General features: G+C 48.2%; 1 pseudogene across 1 annotated transcript; it reads left to right on the top strand.

The window, feature by feature from the left end:
- The first annotated feature begins 319 nt into the window (after positions 1-319).
- Positions 320-17777, top strand: LOC311321017 (homeobox protein aristaless-like 4; annotated as a pseudogene). Its single transcript has 3 exons — positions 320-665; positions 17149-17277; positions 17448-17777. The product of its transcript is annotated as a homeobox protein aristaless-like 4 (transcript).
- The last annotated feature ends 3289 nt before the right edge of the window (positions 17778-21066 follow it).

The raw sequence follows: 21066 nt of genomic DNA, 5'->3' as shown, positions 1-21066 counted from the left end.
TTGACTTCAAATCTATGGAGCTAGGAGGTCGGAGGTTCGTGTGCTGATCGAGGACTGCAGGGCGGCATCAACTTCAGAGCAAGCCATTTCTGTTACCTCTGTAAACCTTGAGGGGGCTTTTAGCATTTGTTCAGTCTGCAGCCTCTGGAAAACATCTGATTCATTTCATAACCAGACCCAGATGCAGCAGCGTGTTTGACTGTGTGCATGCGTGCGCCCGTGTTTGTCCGCGCGTGAGAATTTGAGAAGAATATCTGAGCCGCGGCGCGAGGAGAAGGACAACCGTTTGGATTTTGAGATTCTCAAAACTTTTTTAGGAATGAACGCAGATACGTGCGTCTCATATTGCGATATGACATCCATGGATTCATATTATAGCACGTCCACAGCGCAAGGTAGGGATCACCAGGCGAACCCGTTTAGGACATTCCAAACGAGCGAAACAAAATACAGCCCTACATTCATCCAGGGTAAAGGACAGGCTTACGGTGAGAAGTCCCGGAGCCCCTTCCAGCAGGAGTGCCAGTCATTGGAGGGCGCCGCTGAGGAGGGCACCTACAACAAATACCACTTGTTTATGCAACGACCTTCCAGCAAAACTCCCCCCGAAGGCAACAAACTACACCAAGACAGCGGGCACAACGGAGCGCTCATCCCGTGCTATGGTGAGTCAAACACGACAGAGAGTCACGTTTGTGGAAACACTCCGCATCCCCGACGGCCACGAGCATTATACTCGAGGAGTAACTAGGTAGGCTGATAGAATAGTAGGCTAAAATACGCTGTTTGTGGAGGCTGATGGCCGTGCTAGGACGTTGTGGGGAAGTCATTAATATCATGCGTAATTACGCGGAACGTTTACATTTGGGATGATCCTTTTTCAGTCATGAGCCAGAAGGCTAATCCAGAATTCGTCAATCCATTGCGATCATTAGATTGAATTATTTGTTCGAGTTGATTGAGTAGGCTATTGAACTCTGAGAATGGACTACTTACTGCACTAACTAATTCACTTAGAATCACAACAAATAGGGTAGTTGATATGGCTAATCTCGTTAATGTCAAAGTCTAACATTTACCACTGGCAGTTTTGAGAAACAGGATAGTCAGGCAGAAATGTCCATCCAGTAGCCTATTAAGTTTATCATCATCATCATCATCATCATCATCATCATCATCATCATTATCATCACCATCATCATCATCATCATCACCATCAGTCATTTAACACCGTGCAGTCATAACCGCTGTGCATGCATAAACATTTATTTCCATTGTATTGGGCCCGAAGGGACGCGTCTTGGATTATTGAGACAAGTACTGCAGCTTCAACCCTTTCCAACACACACACACACGCACACACACGCACGCACACACACACACACACACACACACACACACACACACACACACACACACACACACACACACACAATGGCGCATAGAAAAATATTTTTGACAGCAGTATGGCTACCGCCTTTACGACCAAATCTTTACAAGGCCAATGCATTAAACAGCACATAATTTAACGTTACGTTGATTTCAATGGAACCACATCCTTTCAGTCAATATCTATGCTACATAAAAATTCCTCTCAATAAATGTTGATAATAGGATGACCTGGAATACTACACATCAGTCAGACTAAACTCAAAGCTCGTAACATTTTCCCAGGTCCCAGGTTTAGTGTTATAAAATTCAGAACAATTAATTCACAGGCTAAATCCAGATACGCCGAATGACCAGTGACCCTCATATGTCTTTCCCGGGAGGACGCGCGACATCACCGAGGAGAGGACCTCGTAAGATCACAGAGATCATTTTGTCACAATGTGCTTCAGTTTTATTGGATGATGAAGTCCATGATAAATAATGTCCAGTGGACAGTTTATTAGTTTGACACATGGCCCATGGTCTACGTACCAGCGTAAAACAACCCTGGATAATGATTTGTTCACTTAATTGATTTCCCCTTACGGTAGCCTATAGGCCTACGGTCTATGGTAAAACTGTCACGGAATTAATTCGAAAAACTAAAAACTAAAGTCACATGAAAACGGGCTTTATCATCCAGTAATTCAATCACATTTCCGATTGGCCTATTCAGTTTAGACAATTACTCAGACCTAAATTCCAGTGTTTAAAAACAACTGCGTTACAGCTGTTGTTTAAACAGTTTATTCTGCTGTATAAATACGCGACCTTTAAAAAGAATGCCTACAAAGTTGCTGCGCTTTTTATGGGACCTGAAAGGGTAGAGCAAAGTACAGCTTGCTCTGAACACACACACCGACGCTCCAGAGAAAAGCCACACTGGAGGCCCATGAAACAAAACTAAAACAAACTACATTATTGGGGAATAACAATAAAACATTGTATACACACAGTGCTCTGTTTAAATACGCCCGGTTATAGCAAGTAAAACCATAGTAAGAATCACTATGTCAAAAAGGGAGGCTACAGGTCAATCATAGGCTAATGACTGTAGGCCTACACTTCATAGGCAAACATATCAGATTATTAAGTCTACTCATACAAATGCCTACTCACACAAAATCACATTTTTATTCGATTGGTTCATATAGCTTAACTTTAAAGGCTTTTCAATTCTTTGCTAATTTGACCGAACATATAGGCCTACAGTAACAGCGCTGTTGTTTTGCAGAGTATTTGAAACATAATGCCTACTTAAAAATATATTTAAGCCATACTTTTCTAAATTGTATCCGAAGCCCTTTCCAATGAGAATCACGTATTCGATTCTATTTGTCTAGTGTGGTTTGACAAAATTAAAGCCCACCTTGACAATATTAATTGCCATTTTATATAATTGCCTTCATTTGGATTTCATTAGGCTATTTATATAGTCTATAAACTACCAATCAAAGCGAAATAACTTTTAAAAGCATAGATATCAAGCGATAAGAGTAAATGTGATTGGGGAGAGAAACCGCACTATAGCCTATTGAGCTATATTCTGACTGTTGTCTGGTTGATTGACTAGGTACCGCAGCTGTCTGCCAGCACCGCTCCGTGCCAAGGAATACCACATAAAGCACAAAGTAAGCTGCTTTGCCGTGACTGTAGACCTTTTATTTTGGTTTAAATCATCGACACACAGACTACAGCATAAAGTGTTTTTCTTAAAGGTGAGAGACAGAACCCCCAGCAGGGTAGCGCTCCCCTGCATTAAACAAAACTCTTGGCAAGTGCAATGACAGCGCCATTTAAACGGCATAATTAAATACAATACGTCTCCCCAGAGGAGAACTCTGCAGTGCTATCATTTAAAGAATATTGCAGCCAGATGAAGGCATCATAGCTTCGAGGAGGACGCCCTGGGCCGTAGCCAAAGCCTCAGGCGTCAACAGACTTAAGTTATCACGTGTGGTCCTCAATGGAGGATTCATTGCACAAGCAAGAATGCACTGTCTCCATCAACAGAACGCAAACTGTACCTCCTTTAGAGACAGTAACCTCTCAAAGTTTTACTTACAACTCCATGCTACCTAATGTCCTATAGGCCTAACAAAGGTTGTGGAAATAAATCGAAAAGCATAGTCTTGCCACCCTTTACTTGCTACAAAAAGACACCTTGTGAAACCACAGGTGAGCTGAAGCTGACTTCACAGCTGAACACAAAATAAAAGCACTAAAAAACAGTTTGTGCCGACCTGTGAAGGTACTGCATGAACACTCATCTCACAGATGAAATGTGGAATGTTTGGCACTTACTGTAAATATAAGCCTGTTGCATCTGTTATGTTCACACCTTACTTGGAATAGCACACATCCACTAAATGAGAACATTTCAGCTTTTCTGCTGAACACTACTATTCCCATACTCTATCCAGAACCCTAACCCCCCATACTCTCTATAAAACCCTTACCCCCCCATACTCTCTCCAGAACCCTAACCCTCCCAAACTCTCTCTAGAACCCTACCCCCCCATTCTTTCTACAAAACCTAACCCACCCATACTCTCTCCAGAACCCTAAGCCACGCATACTCTCTCTAGAACCCTAACCCACCCATACTCTCTCTCTAGAACCCCAACCCTCCCAAACTCTCTCTAGAACCCTAACCCACCCATACTCTCTCTCTAGAACCCCAACCCTCCCAAACTCTCTCTAGAACCCTAACCTCCCCATACTCTCTACAAAACCCTAATCCTAACCCCCCCTTACTCTCTCCAGAACACGGACCCTCACATTCTCTCTCCAGAAGGTTTTTAGGGGGATGAGGGCCAGGTCACTACTCCCAGAATAGTTAGTCTTTTTTTTGTGAACAGTAAACTACTCCTTCAAAATGGAGCACTACAAATCCGCCTGGTTTTACCCATCCCATGCATTGCATTATAGGCTACAACAGAGCTCTACAGACTAGAGGCCTGGCCATGGTGCTCCAGGCTGGGGCCTTCTGCATGCTAGGGCCTGATGCTGTGCTCCAGCAGGGGTAGGGCGGCAGGGAACGATAGGAGCCCCTACCTGACCACAGCAATGGATGAAATCAAACCACTGGAACTGATCGAGTGCTCCGGAGTCTGCAGGAATGCGGGCCAGCACGACAGGAGAGCTGCCCATTAATCTGAGGCAGATGTGCATTACTGGCTCCTATGGTTATTATTCATCCACCCCCCCAAACACAAGCCACCCCAAGCCACGGAGAGTCCCTGAAACGACAAAGTGGGGACTGGTTTACATAACCCCGTTTCACCAATACCCTGTGCAAATAAACGACCAGTCAGAAACGGGTTCTGGGTATTTAGATGGCGTTTGGAAATGATGGAGAACTTGTAAGTGGTTCTTATGACGTGCTCACACTTGTGTGTGGGGGAATGATTGTTTACATACATATCCTCTCGCATCACTGGGGCTACGAGGTACGCCGCATAGTAATTTGAGTAGAGTCAGGATGTATTTAAAAGTTTTCAGCTTTGATACCAGTCAGAAAATCCTATACACAGTCACACCTCATGCTGGCTATTGTTGCCTACTGATTGTTGTGTTGCGTTTTGTCAAACCTATAACTGAGTTAGTTGAGAGAGAGTGAGCTTGTGTGTGTGTGTGTAAGAGTTACTTTGGGTTCAGAGGGGAACATCTGGGTAACAGAGACCTGAGTCTGCCTGGTATGATGACACAAGTCTCCATGTTGGGCCTGTGCATGATGCTGAGGCCTGGGGCTCCAGTACCTTGGAAACCCCAGGCACCATGCCTGTCCGCTGGGACGGGGACCCTTGCCTGACCCAGTGGAGATGGTTTTGGATGCTGAAGGGATATTGTAATTATATTGGTATTTGATTATCCGAGCTGGGGATTTATTTGATTTCTCAAGACTAGATTTGCCTTCACATACAATAGTGTGTGTGTGTGTGTGTGTGAAGCTGTGTGTGTGTGGCAGGGGGAGGATCACTGTACTGTATGTTGTCATGGATATAAATATTTCTCAGCATGCAAGCCAGAACAATAATTCTTGGCTTTGTTTTAAAGATAGCCTTTCAAAATATAATACTGTTAGTATGTGTTAAAAGACTTAGGGAAGTGATGTCACAGGATATGCATGTGCTGATGACTAACACATTGTGTAGATACTAAGAAGGAGTAAATGTTTTGAGCCCATGTGTGAAAAAGAAACCTTGGGTCACACTTGGACAAATTATGTGAATGCATATCAATCGTGTTGTTGTGTAAACATTATAATCTGATCTGTTGAGCTTGGTGGCCGAAGCACCAAATGTATTTAATAATGTTCTACAAATTCATCAAATAGCATGCTCTCTCTCTCTCTTTTCTCTTATAAGTGCCAATAATTCCTATAAATGGTGTGTTTGGAATTCCTATAAATGGTGTGTTTGGTGACTGGTGAGCTGTGCTTTGTAATCGAGATAACAAATTGTCTGAGGAGACGTAGAGTTGAAAGTCACTGCGTCTCGCTCCTCTGTTCTCCAACACAGTTGCTGTCTTTTCTCCTTCGTGTATCATTCCTCTTCTCTGTGTCACGCTGTTCTGCCAGCGTTGTCTCCAGAGTGCTGAGAGCGAGCGAGCTCTGGCCTCCACTTCCTGCCATCTCCGCTCCGGGGGGACGTACAAACCCCACGCCCACCCGAGGTCTGCTGCAGGCGGGCCAGAAAACAGAAATGATTTGGAAATTCTAAACAGGTGGCGAGCATTTTGATCTCCGACTTTCGGTGTTAACGCTGGCTCTCACAGTCGGAATCTATTCTTTACTTTCTCTGTATTCTTGTCAGTTGGCTACGAGTTTCCAGCCAAGAGTTTCTGAGTGCTTTACGTTAAACACAGGCCAGCAAGTCTTCCACTATTGTCTCCAGGGGGATCAGATCAAACGGGCCTGCGTATTATCTTCTTGACAAGTTATTGCCGTTGCCTCTCATCATTTCCAGTTGTACTACAGTATGCGCTGTTTATTGCATGGAGAAATCAAAGGAGTTTCCAACAGAAAACTGTTGTGCTAAATTAGATTTTCCTGCTCACACTTGCCAATATTATGCCTGTGTCTCTAACAATGTCTTGTGCACACATTATTAATTCAGCTATTGCCCTGAGAAATGATTTCACTTTGCATGTTTAATCAAAGACCGGCCCAAAACTTTTGTACCACCACAATTCAAAAGCAAACAATGAGTTATATAGTTTCATGTCAATACAATGCAAATACAAAATGCTACAAAAACAATGAGAGCCATCACACAGAAAAAGAGCAAAAAAAAAAGTGATTTCTTGTTACACTACAACAGCCTTCACCAGGTACATCCATGACAGTAGAGAGGCTGTGTGAGTGGCGATTAATCAGGAGCTGAGCTTGAACAGAACAGCTCTCAAGAGTTTCCCACGAATTCTGCATTCCTGTGCGAGCCGCTGGCATTGATCTCTCCTTGGGAACATCTGGGAGCCTCCGTTCCTCCGAGGAACAACGCTGAACCTGAACTCTCAGCCTGCAGCCTCACCTGGACGGCTACAGTACCGGCTGCAGAAAACACGTCTACATCTGCTGTGGAGAACAGAGAACAATAATGGAACCTGCGTCCCGAGGCGGCCGAGACTGAGATGCGATCTACGTAGTTCCTCCACGGGTAGCTGCGAGGAGGAGACCGTCATGGTACTTGTGGCAGACCTCCATCAACTGTGGGCTTTTTGGAACGAGCTTTTCAGACCACTCTTTTTAAAAGCCTTCCTTTCCGTCTTTAGTGTTTGGTCATTAACCCTTCCCCAGGTTACTAATTTATAGTGTTTCTTTTATTTGACTTTAGTTGACCCTTTCCATCCCATTCCATAAAACCAGTGAGGGAGCCCTGTTGCTTTACAACCAGTTAAATTACACTTTGATGTTTTTTCCTCTGTTTTCAACAGTGATAAAATGGCCGACCCTAGTAAATATGTGACCTTCGCTAACTGAAGTGGTCTGCTGCTTATCACAGAAGAACTTTCGAAATGTGGGATATCAGAGTAGGACATGATTCTATGTGTGTATGTGGAATATTTGGAGAGGAATCCAAGCCAAAACCCCAGAACATTTCTGTCTGCGCACAAATTGGAGCCAAAGCAATGGAATCTTGGCCCTCGGCTTTGAGAAGTGCAATGATTGTGTTCTCCAAAACAGTGTGCAGCAGAGACAGCCCAGCATGAAGGCTGTGGAGATGTTTGTGGGTGAGGACTTGGAGAGCGTGTCCAGAGTTATCTCAGCGCTATAGGGGAACTCAGTTAACTAGATTCTGCAAATATCATTAATATATGGATGGCCTTCAATTAAATTATGTATTTCATTGTTATTGTTTTCTTTCCATGCTGAGTTTTTACAACCAGGGAGATTGTAAAGATTGTAGAGACTCTGGGAATATTTCTTCTTCTGCAGAGCAATGAGCGACCAAACATTCAAAAAGCGGACGAGCAGCTAAGAATAAGAGCCTTGAGACCTTTTCATGATTTCTCTGAAGAGGAGATATTCATTTTATGTAAACAATGCAAGCATGTGAAGCAGGATATTTCTGACCCAAGTTCTACCCTCTCTGTACGTATTACAGATGGTTTTGCTCATTCCTCTGCACCAAACTGGGGACCAACATCATTATCATTTTGTAAAATCTTTAGTGGGTTTGGGTCCTTTGCTTAAGCGGTTCAGGTTGTGTTCTTTACTCCGGGGCGCAGCTCAGCCAGCTCCCTCTCTGAGGATGCCAGGCAGGGAGCTCTGCTTGGCTTATGCCACGTCTGAACTGAAGGGCCATGCGGCTACCCTGGGCTACAACCATAATACCACACTGGGCTTTAGAGTACATGTACTAGGAGACCAGGCTCGGGGGTATGATGTCAGAACATCTGCCTGACTGAGTGGAGCCTGCGAGAAGGGAGGGGGGGGTCTGACAGGTGGGCGGCAGCAATATGAGGTCATGAACTCCAGTTGGGTGAGCTGCGCTGCTCTCTCTAGTCCCAGAGAGGACTGTTCACTGCCGGGGCGTCAAGGAAGGGAGAGGGATGGATGCTGTCATGCCCAGGGATGAGTATTGACGTCTAAATGTGGGACAAGTTAGCTAAAGGCCAACTAATCCATGAAAACAAACATGCATGTAGCAGACGGCCTCCGCCTTACTCCGTCACTGCTGAGCTATTCCTTCATCTCACCAGCCCAAATTGTTCTTCCCCACTGAGGTTAAACAAAGCTGGATGCTCACTCATTAATGTCATCATGGGCCATCAGCTCTCGGCTCCTTGGCACCTGAAAGTAGCAGCAGATCCTCATTAGCTTATTTGTTAAATAATAATAGTGACACGCACAGCAGTGAAAGTGAGTGAGCGCCCACATGCAAACATCTGGCATAATCTTCACACAACGTCTTAGAGGCGTACAGGTATGTGAAGAAAAAGTGTTATTTGGGTAGTTTCATGTGGAGGAGACCTGGGAGACTTGGGAGATCTCTGCCTCTGAAAGTCTGGAGACATCTCCATTGAAAATTGTCGGCTAGAACAGTGCCTAAAACCAACGCTACCAATCAGAGCCACTGCCTGCATCTCCAATAGGGTGAGGGACCCGCTGTACCAGAAATGTTGTCCTCCACCTATCTTCATCCCTAACTGGAGTGGAGAATCAAAACAAAACATTCACCACCCTATTACGAAGGCCCGCCTTAAAGGCTGAATCCCATTTCTCATTTTTACCCCATTTTACCCCTTGCCCCAAGACCTCCTTGAGGAGACATTCTTGCTGTCTGAGTAGCTTCATGTATAGGAGACCTTCTGGCTCCTGCCCACTTCAGCCTGACTGCAGGGTAGACTAGGGGCACTATGCTGCCCACCTCAGCCTGACTGCAGGGTAGACTAGGGGCACTATGCTGCCCACCTCAGCCTGACTGCAGGGTAGACTAGGGGCACTATGCTGCCCACCTCAGCCTGACTGCAGGGTAGACTAGGGGCACCATGCTGCCTGTGCCCAGGAAAGACAAACACACTGGCTGACAGAGCTCCCTGTTCCACCGGGTCCAGTACCAGAACCCTGCAGCAAATTTATTCACACGTCAGTTTGTTTATTGAAGGAGAAGGCTCTGATTTATCCTTACTCCTAGAAGGAAACACCAAAACGCACTCCGACAGGAACAGAGCGAGGTCTGTCACAAAATGGAGGCTCTCGAAATTGAAGGTGACAAAAACAATGTTGTTTACATCGGGGGGGCAGGTCAGTGTGGTAGCGCGGTTGCCCCCGGTACACAAGGCACACCATACATGGCGGAGACTTGGACTGGCTTCGGTATGTTTCATATTTCACATGGCGTGATTAGGAAACATGAGGAGGATGGAGGGCAGAGCTAGCTATGGGGAATAGGGCTTAGAGGGTTGTGTCACAGGTCACACCAATGTGTTGTGACGTATCTTTCAAACACAGAAACGCACTTCTTGTCTGCAACCTTTAGATTTTGCTGAATGGAGACAGGGCCTTTGAACCTGAAAAGGCATAACAGGAATGATGTAAGCTAAAGTAAATGTCACACCGTGTGACTCGAGGTGAAGAGATGAAGAGCAGACATGCCTCATGGGCTGGAGGTCGACTTGAACACAAGAGTCATAAGTAGCCAGATTCACCGTGAAATAGGTATAGATACCATACAGAAACGTACAGTATGTGTGGCACCACTAACTCATTATGAATATCTGGTCCACTTCCTATGACACGATTACATTACATTACAGTCATTTAGCAGATGCTTTTATCCAAAGCGACTAACAATAATTGCATTTAACGTAGGAAAAGCCAATGTACTACTACCTGCCAGGACTCACAAGTGCATCTCCTTTCCAAAACAAGTGACTAAGAGCATAATCTAGTGCTGAAGGCAAAGTGCAAGAATAGAAATCTAAAATACAATAGGTGCTTAAGAGGGAGGATTGTAGTACTTCTTAAAGAGATGAGTTTTGAGCCTGCGGCGAAAGATGGGCAGCGACTCTGCTGCACTGACGTCAGTGGGCAGTTCGTTCCATCACTGCGGGGCCAGGACAGAGAAGAGCCGTAACCATGTTCATCGACCACAGGGGTCTCAGAGTGACGGGGCAACCAGTCGCCCTGAGGTAGCAGAGCGTAGCAGAGAAGATTACACATACTCTTTACTGATTCTCTCTCTCTCTCTCTCTATGAATATGTGATCCACTTCCTATGACATGATTACTCATACTCTTCACTGACTCTCTCTCTCTCTCTTCCTTAAAGCCAAAGACAACGGTGGGCTGACGGAGTCTGAGCTGACGCCCAGCACTGACGGTGGTCCGGGGATGGATGGCAGCTATCTGAACCTGAAGGAGCCGGGGGTGAAGGGGCCGTCCGAGCGACCGGGCTCCGACCTCTCCAGCCCGCTGGACAAGAGCGAGGCGGAGAGCAACAAGGGCAAGAAGAGGCGCAACCGCACCACCTTCACCTCCTACCAGCTGGAGGAGCTGGAGAAGGTGTTCCAGAAGACGCACTACCCCGATGTGTACGCCCGCGAGCAGCTGGCACTCCGGACCGATCTGACCGAGGCCCGTGTTCAGGTGAGGAGATCTGGAGGAGATCTGGAGGAGATGTGGAGGAGATCTGGAGGGGATCTGGAGGGGATCTGGAGGAGATCTGGAGGGGATCTGGAGGGGATCTGGAAGAGATCTGGAGGGGATCTGAAGGAGATCTGGAGGGGATCTGGAGGGGATCTGGATGAGATATGGAGGGGATCTGGAGGGGATCTGGAGGAGATCTGGAGGGGATCTGGAGGAGATCTGGAGGGGATCTGGAGGGGATCTGGATGAGATATGGAGGGGATCTGGAGGGGATCTCAGGCCTTGTGCCTGGTATAACCGAGTGTTCGAGTGAGTTTAGGGGGGTTGAGAGAAACCGAGATGAATTGTATCTCTGGGTTGGGGGGGGGGGGGGGTATACGTGACAATAATATACATGGTAAAAAGTAAATGGACTGCACTTATATAGCGCTTTTATCCAAAGCACTTTACAATGAATGGCCTCTCATTCTCCCTTTTACACACACACACATTCACACACCGATGGCGGCAGCTACCATGCAAGGTGCTAGCCTGCTCATTGGGAGCAATTTGTCAGTGTCTTCCCCAGGGACACTTTGACATGTGGACAGGAGGAGGCGGGATTCAAACCGATTGCCATGTGGTCATTGGACGACCTGCTCTACCTCCTGAACCACGGCCGCCCAAACTCACTCCTTAGTATAAATACCGCCCACGCGTGCTATGGAATCGGTGCCATAGCTGGCTTAAGCCGTGTTTATAAGAGGTGGTCATGCGTTTGGCAAGTCAGAGGACCCAAGATGGAGGGTGGAAGGGATACTGGGGAGTGACGCCCTGGGCCAGGGACAGGAGGGTGGGGCCTACCAGGAAACGAACAATAACAGTCCAGTCTAGGAGCTCAAGTCTTAAACAGTCCCTGTGAACCGTCTTGAGTTTAAAAAAAATAAAACATTTTAAGACAGTCACTCCATTTCAGCGTATAAATATTCACTCGGGGATCTGAGTGAACAGGGAGGCCTGTGAGAGAGAGAAGACGTGGCATGTTGACAGACCTTGTTCTAGGAGGCAGACAGCAGGGCCTATTGTTCTCCATCCCTTTCTCAGGCTGCCAGCGTCAGAGCCGGGCTGGGTTGGGGTGGCCAGGAGGAATACTCTGCTTAGAGAGGCGGGCAGGGTGGGGGTGGCCAGGAGGAACGCTCTGTTCATGCCGCACACTCTGCGGAGGGGGTCATAGGTCAAGGGTTTTCCCCCAAACTACCATGTTCAAAAAGCAGGGGGGGGGGGGGTTGAGGGGGAGTCATCAAAGCTATTTGGCAAGGGAATAAAAAACACTTTGAGATGCCAGATTCAATTTCCAAGCCTCCCGAGAGACACAGTCAGGGACCTCGCCAGGGCTTGTGAAGGTACAGTAAAATAACTGCATTCATGTTATATCCACACAGGGCCATCACTCCCCCCACATGACTCCAATTAACTTAGCCCTCTGACAGGCACACACAACACACTCTATTGACTCACTATGGGCTCTGACCTGAATTTCCCCCAAAAATTGTACTTTAAATACACATGCAATCAGGGACTAAACCCACCAGCTTCATCTCAGGGTCCCGTCCAGACACAGTCCAGGAACATCCTATCATTATACACTGGGCCATATTTGCAAAGCGCCGCAGCGCACGAGAGACAACAGTTGACATCAAATGCACAGATGTTTTCCGCTCTCTGTCAGGAGAATGCACGGTCAAGGTCTTTCCGATCAGATTTCCAATCTCGAGTTCGGTACCTCCATGAAGATGGACTCTGGCTTACAGTACATTCTGCCGTAATCATGTCCAGCCGCCCCTGAACCACCACAAGCGTGTTTATTTGGTATGACTGGTACTTCGCCTCCGCCACTGGCCGAGCTGCAGGGGGAAGCGGGGTGTGTCTGAGCGAGTCCGAGGGCAGTCTATCAGTCGTCACGGTCCAGCATGAGAGACGAGGTGAGACGGCCAGACATCAAAGCTGCTCGCAGACGCTGCTCTCTGCCCTCTCTCTCTCTCCCTCCCTCACTCTCTCTCTCTCTCTCTCTCTCTGTCTCTGCCTCCTGGCTCCGGAGCATAAATAAAGCTCTTTAATGGCTCTGTAAGCTGCCTTTTGCTGTCAACGTCTTTAGCAATTACTGCATCACGGCCGAGGCCCACTTGGAGCCCCAAATCTCGGACCCACCTTCCCCACAGATGTCTGCTGGATTAAACAAACAGGGACTGTAAACGGTTGCAGTTGGTCGACTGGATAGGTCACTAGATAGCCGTGTCTGCTAGTGGTCCTTAGCAGATGAGCTATTTGTGATGTGGAGCTGTTCTTTTTATTTTATTGTGTTTAATTTGTAAATGTTCCATCCTAGCTAAGCACACCGCCATGTCGGTGTTGTTTTGTCTTGTTCCGCTGGCAGAGTGGCCAGAGTGAGACTCTGGCTTTGGGGAATAGGGCGTGCGGAGCAGTGAAGGACACATCTGACTTCGTAAACTTCCCTATGATCTCCGCTCTCAACTATTTGGCCTGCGTCTTTGTCTCTGTTGCCGTTCAAAGGCACTGCTGCAAAGACAGAAACATGAGACACGAAATGCACTCAAAGCCTGTGACTAAAGGGACGTATCTGTGTGTATCTGTGTGTGTTTGTGACTAAAGGGGTGTATCTGTGTGTGTCTGTGTGAGTTTGTGACGAGAGGGGCGTATCTGTATGTGTCTGTGTGTGTTGGCATGGGTAAGAGTGAGTAAACGATTTGGACATTGTGTATTTGTTTGTGTATGCGTTCAACAATATATGTGCCCCAATTGGAGTGAGTCCATGTTAAGGGGGAGCATATTCTTGATATCAAGATTGTAAAAGTGTTCATGACATTGTGCATTTGTGTGTGTGTATGTGTGTGTGTGTGTGTGTGTGAGAGAGAGAGATAGAGAGTGTATGTGTGTGTGTGTGAGTGTGTGAGAGAAAGATAGAGAGTGTATGTGTGTGTGTGTGTGTGTGTGTGTGTGTGTAGTCAGTCCACTGCTCTAGTCTGTGAGTTTCTGAAAGGTCACGGGGGTTAGCTGCGGAAAGCCGAGGGCTTAGGCGTCAGGAAATTAAACATGAAATGAAAACAAGCTCCAGTTTGAACATTCTCCCATCTCACTTTCCAATATCCCCACTTCCCCTTGCTGACTTAAAAGGGAGGAGAAAGAGACCGAGAGAGGGGTATGGAGGAGAAAGAGAGAGACAGAGAGAGAGAGAGAGAGAGAGAGAGAGAGAGAGAGAGAGAGAGAAAGAAAGGGGTATGGGGAGAGGGAGAGAGAGAGCCTAATGCATTTGTTTTGCCTTGAGCAATAGATATTGTATACTGCTCTCTACTGTATACATATGTATGAAAAGCATTACTATTCCACCCCAATGTTGAGGAACATCTAGGCAAATCTAGTTCCATCAGCAAAAAAAAAAAAGCGAGAGCCAATCAAAGCGAGAGTCAATCAAAGCGAGGTGCCTTTGTAACTTGAGACCTGTAAGAAAAGCAAACAGGGATGTTATGGCCTACGGTGACTCTAAATATGTATAGGAAGGACTTGACATGACCCTCAACCACACACATACATGCGCATGCACACACACACACACACACACACACACACACACACACACACACACACACACACACACACACACACACACACACAACCCACAACCACAACAGGAATCACATATCATACAGCGCAAAGCCTCTCCAAGTACATGATATAATTCAGACAGCAATAACCTCTCACCTTGACCCTGGAGGTCAGCCACAGCAAAGCTATCAGGTTTGGCGGCGGCCATGCAGGGCCGACCCGTCCCCCCCATCGCTCCAGCTGACCAGCAGAATGACTCACAAGATTATCTCTGCATCCACGTACGTCATTCTACCTCCCTCGTCTTACTGTGAGGGTGCGTTTGTTAAAAACGTGACTGGCCTCATCCCTGTTAAGAGTGACGATGTGTTCATGTTTGTGTGTGTGTGCGTGTGTGTGTTTGGAGTTGGCCAGCGTGTACCTGGTGTCATGTCATTGGAGAACAATCCTTTCAAATTCTGTAGAGTTTATATACAACTATATTGGATTACGACACAGTCTCTTTGGTCGACTAATTTCTTCTCAAGAGTCTGTCTGTGTGCCATTATAATTCTGCTTCAGATTTCTGAAGCAGGGTGTATGCGTGTGTTTTGTTGTGTGTGTGCGTTTTGTTGTGTGTGTGTGTGTGCGAGTGTATATATATGAGAACATATTTGTGTGAGAGAGAGAGAGAGTCTGGGGGAGGATGGGAAAGGGGGAAAATTGCACATAAGGGACTGGGAAAAACCACAAGCTGATTAGCTTGAGTCTCATCTCACAATCCAAGCTCAAACCCCCGTGTCGATGGTGGGCTGCATTCTCCCTTTGAAGAAGTCTCCTCTTCCCCTTTCAGGATAGGATACAGACAAGCAATAAATACATACAGATCGACCTGAGAGGGGCCCAGCTCCCCTCCACTCTCTAGTGCTCTACAGCGTCGGCAAGAAAGGCTCTGTTCCACAATTACAACCACTATGTAGTAGGCTATAGGCTAAAACCCTACAACTGAGACATTAACTGAGTGGATCAGTCTTGGAGGCTCGGGACTCAAATGAAATGCAATCGCTGGGCGTCGTTTGTAGCTTTTGCAGGGTCACGTTTGTTTTCATCCATAAAGTCGCGATCCGCAGTTTGCCTGTCGGACTGGCTGACAGTTCAACATGGGCTCACTGTGCTGACCGTCGGAGCTGGGGTAGCGGACACAACTGGGGCTGTATGGTGCTGTTCCACCAGCTGCGGATTAGGCCTTTATCTTACATCGAAATGGCATCAATGATTTAACACACTGTGCATCAAACAAGGGCAGGGCGTTCAAGTGTACTCCCCCACCGCACGAAACATATACACTCCTGTTCACTGTGGAGACGGGTACCTTGCACAATGTACTAGGTTCCCATGCACATGTTATTATACTGTATGGAGTACAGTACTAAGAAAAAGAGTACAGCTAAGCCTGGTTTCTCTCACGGTAAGAACACTGACTGGATCTCTATCTGCACAGTCTCAGCTCTAGTCTCTCCTTCCAGCTCAGCCCCCCCCCCCCCCCCCCACACACACACTCCCCTCTCTTCCTGCTTCATGTTCTCTTGATCTGTGTGAGAAGTGGGTCGAGGGACCTGCACTCGGTCTATCATCAGTCTGCACTAGAAACACATTGGTCAGTCCTCACACACACGCACACACAGACACACACACACACACACACACACCAGCCAGTCCTCACACACACCACCTGTCCGTCAGCCTGGGGTGGACATCATCCCAGAATTCTACAGGCCGACGACAGACAAGCGCACGTCCATCCGTTCTCGTAGACTCTCTTTGTCCAGCGAGTCCAGTGGATATACGGCGGTGTTGAGGACGGCCTCCCGTCACGCTGACGGCCGAGGTGAGCTCGCCGCCTCCCCCGGGGTGATTTACGAGCGGCTGCGGGCCCCAGATGTGGACGCCGTTGGCCACGGACAGCCCCTGATGGGGAGGCAGGCGGGCCCGTTTCAATGGAATGAGCTGAGGAGAGGGAGAGAGAGAGAGAGAGGGAGAGAGGGAGAGAGGAAGAGAGAGGGAGAGAGAGAGGAAGAGGGAGGGAGAGAGAGAGAGAGAGGAAGAGAGAGGGAGAGAGAGGGATGGAGAGAGAGAGAGGAAGAGAGAGAGAGAGAGAGAGAGAGAGAGAGAGAGAGAGAGAGAGAGACCCAGCCATTCCTGTCCGCACATCAATGGCTCTGTGCGGACGCCGGCTCTTAAAGACACGTCAGGCGTCTAAATCTGTGGCAGCAGGGCTTTCATCTGCTACTGAATTTATAGGCTACGCTCTCTTCTGACTCCCCCTCCCCTCTCCCCCCTCCCCTCCCTCTGTGGTTCGGTCTCCTGGAATAAATAAAACAAGTACACCTCTACTTTATGGAGACTGTTAGATCCATGTTCTGCCCCGTTGTCGCTGTAAGCGCCTTCTCCTGGAGACCCGCCCCCTGGTCCATGGGGGGCAGGGCTTCTTCTTCTTCTTCTTCTACTTCTCTCTGACGACCCCCCCCCCCTCCCGCGTTGCAGGTGTGGTTCCAGAACCGCCGGGCCAAGTGGAGGAAGAGGGAGCGTTTCGGCCAGATGCAGCAGGTGCGGACGCACTTCTCCACGGCGTACGAGCTGCCGCTGCTCACGCGGCCCGAGAACTACGCTCAGGTACTGGCGAGGGATCAGAACTATGAATGGGTACTGAACTAACTACTACCTAACTTCACTCTCATTCAGAACATTCCAAAAGAGTCGCGCGCTTCTGACGCGAGGCGTTGCCGTTTTTTTTTTTCTGAGTCCCGTTGTCCCCCCCCCCCTCCCTTGTTCGTTCGTTGCAGATCCAGAACCCGTCGTGGATCGGCGGCGGCAGCGGGGCGTCGCCCGTGCCGGGCTGCGTGGTGCCCTGCGACTCCGTCACGTCCTGCATGCCGCCTCACCCCCACGCCACTGGAGGGGTCTCCGACTTTCTGGGTGTGCCCAGCCCCGGGGGCGGCCACATGGGACAGACGCACATGGGCAGCCTGTTCGGCGGGCCGCCGGGGATGGGCGGCGGCATCAACGTCAACGGCTACGACCTCAATGTCGACCCCGACCGCAAGTCCTCCAGCATCGCCGCCCTGCGCATGAAGGCCAAGGAGCACAGCGCCGCCATCTCCTGGGCCACATGATGCCCCCGGCCTGGGCCACGCCCCCCCCCCCCCACCCCCGCCAAGCCCCTCGCACTGTCCCGCCCCCGGAGAGCCCAGCTCTGCAGGACGGAGGAGGGTGGGGCTACGTCTGGTCTGACGGCACTCATGATAACACAGATCAAATGAACTAGGGGGGGAGACAGCGACAGCGGTGGCCATTACAGCCGAGATAACGCCCACGACTACGACAATCAGCAGACACTGAGAATGAGAGAGAGAGAGAGAGAGAGAGGAACGTAAAAAGATGGATCTTGGTGGAGGGAGTAGCGTCACTCCTTGATCTCTCAGGTCTCATGTGGAAATGTGTGTGTGTGTGTGTGGGGGGGGGGGGGTTGGTTGGGGGTAGGTGAAGAGGAATGAATAACCCTCAGAAATACACAATAGATTTTTTTCTGGATAGACTACTGTTTACCTATATCGCATGACAAAAGCTAACTGAGGTGTGAATTGCAATAATGACGCTGCAGTCACCAATCACAAAATGCCATTTATTGTTTCACTGTATAGATTCAGATCAATTACTGCATCATCCCCTGTCATCCCGCTGTACCCTTCACCTCCCAACCCCAGACACCACGCCACCTCAAACCAGGCTTGTCCACCTCAGAACACAAAAACACAACAATGTCACCGTCAGTCACCTGGACCTTAGTCTCAGTCTCTATCACTCAGTCCAAGCCGTGACCTTCTTAGCGTCACACAGTCGCCAATTATCCCAGGCTCACCACTAACAAGTAAGCATCTCCGTTTTGTGTTCAAAACTAAATGTCCAAGTTGTCCTGGACGATGGCTTTGCTGGACACCGATCCTGCCGTCTTCCTAGTAGACTAGTAGACTCCGCGTACAGAAGAGCGGACTGATTGTCTGGCAAAAAGGCTGCCCGTGCCAATTTGGTCGTGGAGGCATAGGATTAGCAGTCGTATCAAGTGAACGTGTCATATCCTCCCCCAGGGCCGCCTCCGTAGGTCCCCCGACCCCCCCCCCCCCACACACCCCTCCAATGCAGGCTTCGGGTTACAGGAAACAGCTTCTCCGCCGGCCGCCAGGCTGGACTAACACACAGCAGCAGCCTTCAACACCCACCAGCCAGGTCCGGGCTCAATCAGCCCCCAACAGGCAGGGAGAGACACACTCAATCAGCCTCAAACCTGCCGGGCTCGAACAGACATCAGAACACGCCTCGGCCGACACGCAGAGGACAAACTGTGGCTAATTCCACACACTGTAATAATCAGCCCGTTGAGAGAGAGAGAGAGAGAGAGAGAGAGAGAGAGAGAGAGAGAGAGAGAGAGAGAGAGAGGGGACGGTGCAGATGTCGCGGAGTCCGTAGCATGCCAGCGGAGGTTGTCACAGCCAAAGCAATAATATGACTGGTGGTGATGATGGTGGTGGTGGTGGTGGGGGGGGGTCGCCTAATTGGGGTCCGGGGGGGAATTCTGCAGTGTCTAGGTAATGTGGAGGAGCGTATCCGGTGATTGCGCGGGTGTCTGTGTCGCCCCCCCCGATCAGTCCTGTCACTGAGACCCAGGTCACAGACCGGTCCAGAGGCTCCAGACACTCCTCATCAGTCTCCTGGTTGATCCCTGCGTGTGAGACGCCCGCTGGGCTGTGTATCCCCTTATCCCCCCCCACCCCCCCTCCGCTAGCTGTCTCTCCCCGACTCACGCCACCTCTCCGCCCCCCCGCCCGCCGCTGAGCTCTGGCCCGCCATCCACAGCGACTTGGCAGGGTGCATGGGAGGCTCCAGTACAGCCTGGAGAGACAGAGTAACACATGTTGTTTTCTGGGTTTATTTGGACAAATGGGTTTTTCTGGACGTGTTGAAGTGTTAAGATGACCCCTGATATTAGGTCAACATAGGATAAGGTTCTAATCTAACCAATAAAAAAACAACTCCCCTCCCTGACAATGGATGTTCCTGTTGAGAACTCTCAACTGTGAGGGGAAAAAGCACTGATTTAAACCGCAGGGATTTTTCTGTTATTAAAATAAAATGTCCCTCACTGCTTTGTGATACAATGTGGTGATATCTTGTGATTAGCTGTTCATGTTCTCACCCACTCCCTCTAAAAAATCACACCCACACTGAAAGCATATTGGCAGACTAAATACAATTAGAAACAATTTATACACCCCCAGGTGCCAATTCAGTCATAGTTCAGTATGTCCAAAACCATGCATGATTGCATCAAAATTCTGTGTTAATCCACCTCGTTAAATTCTAATCACGTAAACTAAACAAATCCTGATTATAAAGCGGTGTGAGTGACTTGCCCAGTCTCCGCTCCTCCTGGCCTCTAGAGGTGGCTGTGGCCCAGGAAGTCTTTCTGCTGGTCCTGGCCCAAGCGCTCTCCTCTCCTCTCCTGCCCCGCTGCCTCCATTTTGATACTACTGAAACCGGGCAACAGAGGTCCACGGTTGATACGATCACATTTGTGTGGTAGCGTGATCTTTTTCTTTTGCTTGTATATTTGTTTTGCTTGTGATTTGTTTGTTGAATAATGGACTTCCGGAGATAAACCATTACCTTTGAAAATGTACTATATGTTTTAAGTATTATCATACTCTTGCCAAGAACAGTTTTATTTTTGTGTGTGTATGATGAGTTCCTCTGGATTTTACCCAGGTTGAATTGGCTTTCTAATTTGTTTATGGCTTTGAGCATCAATTTGTATATTATTAATCTTCTATTTCTATTCCTGATTGTGACTTAATATAATTTTTGTGCCATTGCAATAAGTTATTGCACTTATAATGTTGGTGAGAGGTAACTGCGGTCGGTCTTGGGACAGCAGCTTTTTAAATAAGCCAAAGCGGTGTGACTGTGTGCGTGAGTGTGTGTGTGTGTGTGTGGTGTGTGTGTGTGTGTGTGTGTGTGTGGTGTGTCCTACCTGTCTCAGAGCTGAGTACTAAACCCGTCCATGTTTAGTTGAAGGTCAGCATCAATGACATGCTCTAGGTGTTAAGACTTTTGTTTGTACAGAATTAACTCGCTGTTGATGTTAGTGATGTTTTTGAACAGATTCTGAAATAAATCGGACTCCATGAATTTAAAGGTTAAAGACGGTTTCTTTCAAGACCTCACACTACCTTTGGAGCATGTGAATGCACACAGGCACTCACATACAGACAGAAACTCTTTCATGCACATGTACATGGTAGAAGTGGGATGAGATGGGGTGGGTGGGTGCTTAAAGCCAGAGAAATCGCACTACCAGATTTACCAGACCTTCCATGACATTATTCATGTGTCACCCCATGAGACCGA

This window comes from Borostomias antarcticus, assembly GCF_949987555.1.
Source record: "Borostomias antarcticus genome assembly, chromosome: 18".
NCBI lineage: Eukaryota > Metazoa > Chordata > Actinopteri > Stomiiformes > Stomiidae > Borostomias > Borostomias antarcticus.
This window is presented reverse-complemented; position numbering and strand designations above follow the sequence as displayed.